This window comes from Branchiostoma floridae, chromosome 8 (genome assembly GCF_000003815.2).
Source record: "Branchiostoma floridae strain S238N-H82 chromosome 8, Bfl_VNyyK, whole genome shotgun sequence".
Lineage (NCBI taxonomy): Eukaryota > Metazoa > Chordata > Leptocardii > Amphioxiformes > Branchiostomatidae > Branchiostoma > Branchiostoma floridae.
In genome coordinates this window covers 394,980-407,868 of record NC_049986.1, presented here as the reverse complement: position 1 = coordinate 407,868, position 12,889 = coordinate 394,980, and the positions used below count along the sequence as shown (strand labels likewise).

The 12,889-nt window shown below is 40.5% G+C and overlaps 1 protein-coding gene across 1 annotated transcript in view; it reads right to left on the bottom strand.

Moving 5' to 3' along the window:
• LOC118420490 (zinc finger protein 235-like) overlaps positions 1–12,889 on the bottom strand; it is a 252,038-nt gene that overhangs the window by 43,544 nt on the left and 195,605 nt on the right. The gene's annotated exons all lie outside the window — the stretch shown is intronic.

Here is a 12,889-nt window from a genome sequence, read left to right as displayed (position 1 = left end):
TGGTTAAAACTGTATATAGACATTAATAGTGAACATCTCTAATATTAACTTACAATAGGAACCTGTAGATCTGAAACTAGAGCGAAGGATTTCTGGTAAAATCTGAGGTTTAAACAACGAGCATGTGACAAAGTGAATTCCTTTACCTTTTTGCTTTGATATTTTCTTAAAAGCTCCTGTGTTTTAACTTAGAAAAGTTAATAAACGGACGGAAGCATCAAAAGTCTCTTACAATGTCAATGTGATATTTGATTTATTCCATGGGTAATCGGTAGTAAGGCCACGGCAAGTAAATTTTATGGATGACATCCTCTGCAGACTGCAAAAATAATGAGATAGGGCGAAAAAAAAAACAAGATGGGTAAAAAAAACAAGATGGCAAAATTTTCAAAATAGACACCATAAATGTTGAAACAAGAGTTGAAGGACAAAACAAGGTAGCACTGACAACAAATCATTCATTCCTGTATTCAAGACGTAAACTAGTGTAGCAAAAGTGACACTAGTGTAGTAGACTGGTATCACTTACCAACATGACAACTACACTCATGACTTCCATAGTGGTGCCATTTTTACAACTATCCAGCTACACTTCTATAACTACATTCATGGCTACCTCGCTAATGTCACTTCTACAAGTACAATAATTAGGCTAAAACAACATGCTTTCCTAATTTTGATACTATCTCGTCATGTTGACCATCTCCAAAGAAGAAGAAAAAAATTTTTTTTTCTGAAATCGGGCGAAAATTAATGAGCGCGCGGATGTCATCCATAAAATTTACTTGCTGTGGCCTAATTACAAACTGTTGTAAATTTGAGACAGTAGAACATGATGAATATGGTATGTTACCCCCCTCCCACTAGTGGTCCATTACCCTGGTGTCACGCCTGTAAAAGCAAAACTCAAGAACATTGACCGCGGCATTGCCCTGGCAGAATGCTTTCTATGTGCATAAACTAAAATACAAACCCCAGACTGTTTATACAACAGTTAACCCTATCTAGACGGGGGGGGGGGGGGGGGGGGGCTAAAAGTGCCCGCGCCGACTTTGACGTCCTATAACTGTCGAACGACATGTGCTAGAAACGCGAAACTTGGTGACTTTTCCTAAAATATTGTTAGCAACAACTCTGCGAAAAAAAAATTAGTTTGTGATTTTTCATGTTGCCATGGCAACGGGTTTCTGACAGGCATATTTTACCAAATTTACTAATTTCAGTTTGAATTTTGGGATTTTATAGTTTTATTGCTAGACCAAACTTGTTTATCTATATCATTAAGATCCTGTGTAATTTTAACTTACATTTCTAATTAATTATTCATAATTTATGCTAATTTGATGACGTCATGGGTGAAAATCCAAGATGGCGGACAATGCCATTTTCAACGATAAATACATGTTATTTTTACTCAAATTCCGTCAAAATCTTCTATTTTCTTACAAAACACAATCATTTGAACCTTTTTAGTCCACTTCCATTCTATCTTGTTAATCCAAGATGGCGGACAAATGACGTCATTTTCTGACGTCATATTTGCGTCAGTGTCGTCGTCATTGGCAACAAATGACTTGGCAGACTTAGACACCAATAATATAACCTTAATAGTCATCGTTTTCTTTAATACCTTTAAGTATATTGGAAATTTCATACGTAGACGATTTTAGCCTAAAATATGACATTATGACGTCATAATTACGTCATATTACGTCATAACGATACCAAACTTACAGAAAATATAAAACTTTACTAGTACATCATCCCCTCCAAATTTGGTGATCGTAACCCAAGCCGTTTTGAAATTACGAAGGGGGGGTCAAAAGAGCCCCCCCCCGGTCCCAGCTATCCCAAAAAAGCCCGGTCTGGATAGGGTTAAAGAGATACTTGATACTCATGGCACCTTGGTTATTTGTCCTCATGCCTTTGTCTTTTATTGTTAATAAGCTACTAGTTACTAGTATCTAGTGGTGTCAGTAAGCAAAGACTGGCTTTCTTTACAACTAAACGAAGGAACAAAAAAGTAATCTTTTCTTCGGGGTCACTTTGGTTCAGTACGGTAGGGATGGTGATTGGACGCATCACTGCTTCCCAAACGAAGTGCGTGAGAAGGTGAGGGAGTGGCTTTTAAAGAATTAAAACAAGACATACACCTTGAAGTTTGAGGTAGGTTCATATAACTTCAATGGGACATGTGTCGAGCTCTCAATTGGCATTTTTAAATCTCATAGGTTTTTGTAGAGTTTCTGGGGACTTTTTGAAAACCTTTGTGGGATACAAAGTTACACGATCGAGACTGTGAAACAACCGGTACACATACAGTGCATGCCCCTTTCTGCCCGCTTTGACGTAAGTTCGAGCGACTTAAGTAACGGAAAAGATAAGGAAGAATCCTCGAAAAGTTGTGTCATCAGGCTATTTTATGACCTGACCTGTGCCCAGGCGTGGCGCTCGCCCATTGGTCAGCCCATTTGATGAGATTAGGAAGGGAAGGTCCCGCGGCAGGTGTGCAGGCAAGAGTTGCCTTGTTTCCGCACACCGCAGCCCCTTCAAGGAAAACGTCTGTTTGCTGCGATATTTTTTCTGTCAACCAGGGCACGTGTACAACACTGAGATCGAGAAACATACCAATCCAACCATACTTTTGAGGCATGTTGTGTTTTATTGAAGATATGTCAGATATTCCGTTCATCAATTTACCATGTTAGATTTTCTATAACAGCTAAATTTCAGCTGCAACTCGTGTAAAAGTGTGACGAACAAACAAACAAACAAACAAACGAACAAACAAACAAACGAACCGTTGCATGATAGCCCGAATCTACAGATGAATGGGCAAAATTGGACGTACGGCGTCATTTTTATTTCTACGCTAGCAGTAAAGATTTAACGTTACGTCATTGCGGTTGTGGCGGACCAAAATTAAATGGAAATTCTTGACAGTATATGTCCGTTTTCTCATGACTTTTTTGCATGCCTATGCAGGTTTCTGTTTTATGCAATTACTAACAGAAGAAAGGGAAGGAAGAAACAAACAACAGAGGATATATAAAGGTACAAACCGCAGTTCATTATTCCGTGTTTCATCCTGGCGATATTATGGAACTTTCTCCCAATCACGCGCCCGTTCTACGTGTAATTCCGCGGTGTGTTACAATAACGATATTATTTTTAAGCGGGACAAAAGAGTCAAAAAAGATACACAGCATCCTCCTACGCCCCGTGCCCAACGGCACTAGCCTATTGGAGCCCTGCTGTCTGGATGCCTACCAGCGGTTACTGTGATTGTCACCACAAACCAGCTGGGAGCAAAAAGGAGCAAAAAGGAACAAAAAGGAACGAAAAGGAACAAAAAGGAGCGAAAAGGAACGAAAAGGAACAAAAAGAACGAAAGGGAAAGTACCGAAAGTGCGAAAAAGGAACGAAAAGGAACAAAGTATGAAGCAAAGTGAAATAAAATCGATGGGAATATAATGGAAACGGTTCTGTGATCGGCAAATAAATCACAGAATAAATAAATCAAATTAAATTATAAGTGGCCCTGGGTCACCGGGATCGCTTCCAAAGACTTCTTCTGCCGAACCCACACGTGAGACGTCAGTCTCCCGTCAAATCTCTCCGTAGTTTTCCAATATCCTTTGCACAAATTCCTCACGTTGGCGCCTTTCTTTCTGCAAAATGATGAATACTCATGGTACAACTTGGTGAAAGCGGCGCTCCCATCTTGGGAGAACAGAAGCCACCAAAATACAACAACAACGCTACAATCTTCCCTCATTCTGAAAATGTATATTTATCACCCACTTGTAACTGAATTTCAGTCCTTACTTTCTTGCGTTGGAACAAAGTTTAAACTGTTCACTAAGGTCATTAATATTTGAAGACAAATCGGTCTGTAGTACTCAGTACTGAATCTGGCCACCCAAAAGAAGCAGAGGGAGTCAAGCAGTTTCTACCACACAGATTCATCTCTGCTGTAGATGAAGGAATGTAACTAGCCATGATTGTTTTAATAAGGATTTGCCTTACGTTACACATATTACGATTATTTAACTTAACTGGATATATTTGTGCAGCTGCATACATAACATTCAGTGCCATTATGATGTTAAAGTAATTTAAAGCTCTAAACATTGATTATTTATGTTTGATTTCATTTGCTAAAAGTTTTTCTTATCATCTCATATCAAAGCACTATGTATGACTTAATATGCTTTCCTGCGCACATAATATGATTGTTGTCCGGTATTAAACATGGTGCCCTGGACTGATGGTCAATTTAGGTTCAATAGAACACATATGCAATAGCATCAATTATATCACTAAAGAGCGAACTGCCGCTTAGGCAACACCAAGTAATTTTATGGGTGGCATCATCTGCAGGCGGCAAAATGATGAGATAAAGGTGTGGGAAAAGATCAAATCTTAAAGTAGACACCATAAACACTGTAACACGAATTTGAATGTAGTAAAAGGGACACTAGTGTGGTAAACTGGTATCACTTACCCAGTTAGCCCACATGTATTAAACTGTAATAAAAGTTATCGTCGGACTTCCCACTTAACTGGCTCCTCTTTTGTGCAAGATGGTAATTAATCAGCTCCTGTAGTTCCAGAGAAGTCGCTAGAGCGTCATTGGCTTCCGCACAGAGCTATTTATGATTTAAAAATCACGTGCCTGTCTACATTAGTATCATTGCTATGAGAATTAAAAGATCGAAACTTCAACAGCAGTACCTTGCCAAGCCGCTAGTTGCCACAATATCAAACCCGACCTGACCAAGGTTTTTTCCCGCTATCACTAGATAATCATAATCCCTACATACTGTTAGCTAGGAATCATTTTTAAAGCAGGATGTACATTTAGCGCTGCCGTAAAGAATGTACATAAGAAAGCTCTAAGAGCATTGTTTAGTGTTATAAGTACTCTAGGAGAAAATAGATCTTCTGTATCTCCACATTGTAAACTGTGTCCTGCCAATATTATTGTATGGATCTGAAGTCTGGTGTAGTAACAAATTGAACGATAACTGCTCGAGAGAGTCTGTTTATATCCAAATATCTGCAAATATATCTTAGGACTTCGAAGACTTAGACTTAGACTTAGGGGCTCCCGTGTCGTCCGACACATGAGGCGTTTCCCTCTTCCCCTTGTCCTATTATTCCCTATTAAGACAATTTGCCATCCAACAGGCTAGTATTATGTCAAAGACATACTGAACTAGAAACTAACGTGCTATGAAAAAATTAACACAAGAAAATGGTGCAGAACTGAGAAATTTTTACTTGTAAACCACAAGATTACACAGCCTAAACAACAGATTCTGACATTTGACGTTAAAAGCTGTATGTTCTAACAGTTTTAAGTTGCTTTCTATTCTAGATTGACGCGACTAAGTTATATTTATCATGGAATTTGTTTTTCACAATGGAGCTTTCATGGTTCCGTTTCGACATAAGGTTTTTGAAACTGTGGATAGGTTGGGATGCATACAGGCATAATCTATTTCCTTAATCAAATTTGAGCTGTTACTCAACTGTTAATTTGATTATTTGTGATAAGGGGCTGTCAGAGAAGCCCGATCGTCACTTAAAAAACCGCACGATTTTTCAACTCAACATCTGCTTGAAGATACTAGTGAGATTTCAAAGACAGTTCAACAAAATAACCTCTATATTTATTCTTTCATGGCATAAGTACCTTGTATTGTCAATTTCAGAAAATGGTGTATAAGTCACTGTTGCATAAATATGATAAACATGATGTAAAGGACATGAAATAATGTCGAAGTGACAGTGGGGACCCCTAGCTGTTGGTGTAATTGTTGCAGTCCAAGAACTCACCTGACAGTGTGTGTGTGCGCCAAGCTGCAGTACCGGTAATGATTTTGATCCATATGACTTTCAAAAAATTCACCATTCTTCAATGCCCATCAGTATGTTTCCAAACCAACAGTTAAAGAAATGTCTGATTCTTTGCTCCTAACGAAAATAGAGTAAATTTACACAGGTTGAATTGGTTGGCTAAGAGGCTCGGGTGTGCACGTGACTGGAATCTGTTAGGCTTTGTGTCTGGATTCACCTGACAACACCTATTACACTTTACAGCCTTTATTTCTTACTTTGAGGTCAACTTTAGCTGTAAATAAATCTCGTCAGCTGCTTTGTAAGCACATTAGATTGTACTATATTCCATCAGAAAAATGAGTCGAACTGATTATAATCTATGAATCCAAAACATACTACTGTAATTATAGAACAATTCTACTTGTCAACATGTACATGTACAGTATTTACATACTGAATACACTATGGTGTTAAAAAATTCAATTCGTTGATTTCAAACACATGACAGATAGTGAATCATAAAGATATAAGAATTAAAATCCACTTTTGGCATAGTGTAATGTACTCTTCAACGTAACGTGTTACATACAAGCAGAGAAAGGTACCTTTTATAGCAATACTAGTTACATTTTATGCAAGCTTCATTCTTACACAAACACATTACGTTTAAGAAAACAAGTAATTTGTTAAATACTTAAAGGAATCAATAAACAATTCCAGTTCACACTATGTACCTGTAGATATATATAGAAATGATGCGTTCATACGCGACGTTGAGTCATCAGGCTATTTCCCGACCTGACCTGACCTGTGCCCAGGCGCCCATTGGTCAGCCCATTTGATGAGATTAGGAAGGGAAGGTCCCGCGGCAGGTGTGCGCTCGCCCATTGGTCAGCCCATTTGATGAGATTAGGAAAGGAAGGTCCCCCGGCAGGTGTGCGCTCGCCCATTTGTCAGCCCATTTGATGAGATTAGGAAGGGAAGGTCCAGCGGCAGGTGTGCAGACAAGAGTTGTCTTGTTTCCGCACACCGCAGACCCTTCAAGGAAAACGTCTGTATGCTGCGATATTTTTTCTGTCTACCGGTGAGAAACCATACATGGGGCATGTTGCATTTTATTGAAGATATGTAAGATATTCCGTTGTTCAATATCATGTCACATTGTCTATCGCAACTAAATTCTAACATCAAGAAAGATGATTTTAATTTGAATGTACGGCATATTTACAAACCAAAAAAAAAAAAAATATCTTGAGGAATTCCAGTTGTTAACTTAGAAGGTCGACAAAAACGTGTCGTGTTTACATACTGATTAACGGTCTCAACATGCTCTAGCGATGTACACGTGTAAACTACATATATAGAGATGGGGGGTCAATGTAATCTAACATTACAGTACTAACAAAGCTGGACGACAAAGAAGATTATTGTAAGTCTATGACAGACAAGCGTTCACGTTTTTTTTTACTTAAAAAATGATGTTCTAGTCCATACCATTTAGCTATGTTATTCACAGTCAAATATCTAAAATCTAGAGAACTGTCTACATATAATATGTAACAGTTCAATACAAGCCAAATAAAAATTTAGGCCGGACGTGACGGTCATTTTGTTTTGTTACGGCCTGGTAGGATTTGGTATGGCTTTATATAATTTGTAAGGGCCCAAGGGGTTTCCTGATTTGGGATACAGGGGTCAATCACTAAACTGAATGTTTATTTAGAACAGCCAATCAGCATTCGCAGAAGTTTCCGTTCTAGCCAATCAACGCACTGAAAAACCATGTGGTTGGCATACGAAAATTCAGCCAGTTCACAGCGCCCCTAAGATCGAGAAGTTTGGACACCAGTTTGGTCAGGAAGATTACTGGTATTTGTGTCTTTTGTGCCCTCCCACCCTTCCCTGGCTGGCATCTGGTGTCGCTTGGACTACAGTGGTAAGTTGCCCTGTATTTTAGATACGCCCTGTGGAAAGGGGGAAGCGGTGGATTGAATTTATTAATTTTTCTTGTGCACGTGATAATTTAGAATACAGTGGTAAGCTGCCCTGTATTTATCAGGTTCATTAGATCCAGTTTGTGCAATGGTGTGACTTGTTAGCTGTATTTCGGTGCGATTCACAGACTATTATCTGATATATTGGGCATGGATGATTTGATAGGAGGGTGGCTGTGATTATTTGACACAGTTATAATATTATTATTTTGCTTGAGAGATATTTGACATTCTTGGCTGTGAGACAGTATGATCTACAGACCATTATCTTACATATTTACCTATTAGACCTGCTAGGAGGGTTAACACAGGTTATTTTTTATGATGTGATTATGTCTACATAGTTTGCCTGTTGGACCCGCTAGTAGGGTTAACGCAGGTTAATTTTGGTGATGAGATTATGTCTACATATTTTCCCTGTTAGACCCGCTAGGAGGGTTAACACAGGTTAATGCTGATGATGTGACTATGGGTCTATGTATACATTTTTACCTGTTAGACCTGCTAGGAGGGTTAACACAGGTTAATTTTGGTGTTGTGACTTTGTCGCACAGTCTTTCTCATTATTTTAATTCCCTAAGAGGAAGCATGACCCAAAGGTGGGTGGACTTGTTGAGTGTTAGGGATCTAGGGTGTTGCAGTGCATGGAGGAAGGTTGACATACTTCCTTTTTGGTAGTTCTGTGCTTACCTTGATTTGTCATAATTGAGTTGTGAGAGTCCGCCACTAAGGCAGAAAGGATCCTTGATGGTAAGCTGCCTAAGGATTCCAGTGAGTAAAGTTATGTTTGTATTATTAACATCTAAGCTGGATCATTGTTTCAACAATTTATACCTTAAGCTGAAATATTTATACTATTATTAATGTGATTATAGTATTTATATTGAATTTATTGATATATAGTATCGCGAGCGCATGTTTTTGTAGAGATACACTGGTTATATGGCCTCTTGGTCCAAGGAAATTTCTATATATTTTGCATTTCTTTTAATGATTAATTATTATTCTGCTCGGAGTATTAGCGATGCCACCATCTGAAAGATCTAAAAAGAGGAAAGGGAACCAGGGAGTGACAGACAACCCTCACCCAGGAAACAACAATGGGAGGAGACCTAATACAAGAGCAACGACCGACAGTGGGACTGCCCCCCCTGCACCACCTAGACTCCCTCCACAAAAACTGTCATTGAAGTCGCTTCAGCAACAGTTGAATGACCTCCAGAAGATAACAACTAGATTAGCAGATAAGCTGGACGCGGACAATGTCCCTCACACATCAGCAGTCAGCACAACTGTAACAACAACAGCAGGGCTCGAAAATCATTTTTTGGATTAAGTGCACTGGTGCACCCGGCTTAAAAAATTGGGTGCACCAAAACATTTTTGGGTGCACTGTAAGAAGTGGGGGTCGATGTTGTGGCCCCAGGTTCTTTTAGAATGCTGCACGAGGGACGTTTAAACTACAGGACTAAGAAACACGCACAAGACACAGATAATGCCATTGCCACGCACGGGAGCTGTGAGTCGGGACCCTCTCTCTGCTCTCTCTGTCACTGGCTCAAGCCTCTGTCCAACTGTCCCCTCAACCCAACAACTCCTGGCTTCTTTATTTCAAAATCCCAGACACATATCCAGACATTGTCTACAACTGAACGAGCTATGCATGGCAATAATTATAACATGTACCTGCTATTGGCTTTGTTGTTCTTTTCATCTTCAGTTCATCAAAGATCAATACAAAGGATAACACCTTGTCAACAGTTATCACACAACAATAACAGACTAATTACAGTTACCAGATGGGCTGTCTGTAGCTTCTCAGAGCATGTACATGACAAAATGATAACCATAACATCTTGCTTTAAATGATACAACAAATTCTTCCATACAGTGTATTTTTACGCCTCTTATACCCACCCTAGATGAAATCTTGAGTCGCCCTTTCTGTATTCAGGTTGGAACAAGACAATACACTGTGAGCACTAGGCAGCATGGCTGGTATCGTGGCCACAGACATATAAATATACAATACAAGATGAACATGAGATACAAGATGAGTCGTCCTCGGCGAAGTGTACGGGTTTTCCTACAAAAAACATGCTTGTAAAAAAAATAACACAACTGTTAAAAGTTACTGGCAAAGTTTGCACGGACTGACAACATAAGGTAAACATACAAGTGCAACTAGGAACAGTTCAGTAGACTGGCGATAAATTGAAATCAGTTCGTGAATTGTCAGTTCAGCTCCCAGTCTGGCTGTACTTCTCCCACGTCAGCCGCTCCGCTGCTGTTCTGGGTCGTGCGGCTCCCCCTCCGTCCCGCCGTTGCACGATCACCGACGTCCTCACCCGCTCCTCCTGGTGATGCGGCTGGACCCACCGGCTTCCTGGGGAAGTTCTCCGGCGACGTATCTCACTGCTGTAGGAGTCCCTGTGTAGGGTATGGCGGGATCGCGCCCCGTCTTGTTAGGCATGGTTAACGCATGGCATGACCATGAACTCGCCAACACTCTTGTGCCCGTTGTGACCTGTGCAGGGATAGAGAGAGAACACACACACACAACCTGACCGCCCTCGCCGATCAGAATCTTCAACATCTACCCTATCCACCAGCCACTCACCCCCGCACTGACCCGGGAATGCGCCAGACGGTCAGTCGGCCGGGCAGCCCTGGCATATCAACTCAACTCAACTCAACTCAACTTAACCTAAGTCAATTCAACTCAACTTAACTACTGAGTATAATTCCCCTAACAGCTCGGCATCTCCGACGAAAAAAAACAGCAAGTCTCGGATCTCCAATGACAACATCCAAACTGCTTTCAATACATCTGTGTTGAACTAACTTTTTGTGCCACCGTTCCTGTCCACTAATTATATTTCAGCCATACATAGTATGGTGAAATATATTGTATTCGTAATGTTTCTTCTTTCTTCTTTCTTTCTCCTGTCAAATCTTCAAAGTGATTCATTTCCGCCGTTCCTGGACCGAATGACCTGAAATTTGGCACAGGGGTAGAATGGGCCAATACCTTGATGTTTTTTTCTCAGGTTTTTCATATCTGCCTCTAAAATGATTTTATTGAGGTTTAAAGGTCATGTTTTGACCAAAATAAATATATTGTCCCCCTGTACCCTGGTCTTACAATGGAATGGCCTGAAATTTGGTGTAGATAGGCATTAGATAGTTGGTAAAATGATCCAAGTAAAAGTTTTGACATAAACTACTTTAAAATAATTAATTTTGGCACTTTTCTGAGGGGTAATTTGTTTTCTTTTGGCCTCCTGGCGTGACCTTCCGTGACCCCGCACAGAGCCCACACCTGTGCGTGAAGAGGGCGAAGGCTAATTAATATTCATAAGCGGGGCCCCACGATTCCGTATATACTGCAGTGTTCCCGCCAGAATTTTTTTCGGGGGCCGCCGAAGAACGCCAAAGGCCCCGGCCCGGCAGGGTCCAGGGGCAGAGCCCCGTTGGGGGTCCCAGGGGGGTGAAGCCCGCCTGAAACTCTTGCACTTTAGGCTATTCAGAAGGCTTATTGTATCAGTTTTTAGGGGCATTTCTGTAATAATCACAGCAGTCACTTAACTTCTCTTCAGGAGTTTAGCGTAACAGTATTTCAGGTCAAACCGTCAAAGGCAACTAAAAACAAACTTTAACGTTAATGACTTCAACATTACTTATAACTTTTGTCCGGTTTGCCATCCGAAGTTGAATCGCTATCGATGGTATTTTCGCTGCACTGTTAGCTCCGTACGTTTTTAGAAGGTTCCGTTTATCACGGAACTGCTGTTGTTTCAGAAATCTCACGGACTTATACTTTAAAATGATTAATTTTGGCACTTTTCTGATGGGAAATTTGTTTTCTTTTGGCCTCCTGACGTGACCTTCCGTGACCCCGCACGGAGCACACACCTGTGCGCGAAGAGGGCGAAGGCTAATTAATATTCATAAGCGGGGCCTCACGATTCCGTATATACTGCAGTGTTCCCGCCAGAATTTTTTACAGCGTCGGCACACGGGGCCCGGGGTCCACCGAAGAACGCCGAAGGCCCCGGCCCGGCAGGGTCCAGGGGCAGAGCCCCGTTGGGGGAAACTCTTGCACTTTGGGCTATTCAGAGGGCTCATTGTATCAGTTTTTAGGGGCATTTCTGTGATGCGATGGTATATTTACCATGCGCTGTTAGTTCCGTACGTTTTTAGAAGGTTCCGTTTATCACAGAACTGCTGTTGTTTCAGAAATCTCACGGACTTATGCTTACAAACACGTAAATTGCTAACTTGCAACCAGCGCTTTACTATATACAGTAAATTTCAGCACTTTTCTGAGGGAAAATTGGTTTTCTTTCGGCCTTTTGCCGTGACGTCACCCCGCAGAGCCCCGCACGTGCAAGTTAAATGAATTTAACGAGCCAGTCAATCAGCGAAAAGGAAGACGAAGTCTAATTAATATTCAATAGCGGGGCCTTCCAATCCCGTGTATATAGAAACACGTGCATATCTTGACAACACGGCGGACGAATGTCACCTTACGCCCGGTTTAATATACATGTATATAATTATAAAATAGTTTTTTGCGAGGATTTGGAGTTAACGACAAGGTCTTTTGGACGGTAGCAGAAGGTACGCGTTCCTTGAACGTCAGAGTACATGTCTTTGTCGATGAATTTGCCAACATTCCGCGCGCGTAGCAATATCAATCATTTTCGGCAGATTTGACTTTGGCAGGGTAAGTTGATTGGCCAGTTTAGATTTGATAAGTAAGTTTAACAATGGCGAGAATGATTATTTCCTCATCAATATTTATCGTTAGAATGTTTTGAACTGTAAATCTAAACAATTGTGTTACCTGTGCAATGTTTATATGAATAAACATACATTTTGCCAGCAGGATGTTGCAGCAACATGATAACTTTATGTCTGTATTATGCCACTTTTATTGTTGAAGGCGCGTAAGCAAATGAACAAGCATGACAAAAGAAATGTTATGATACTATTTATTCGGTAACATTCACTTTTATTCACGATTCTAATTTGCAATACCTGCA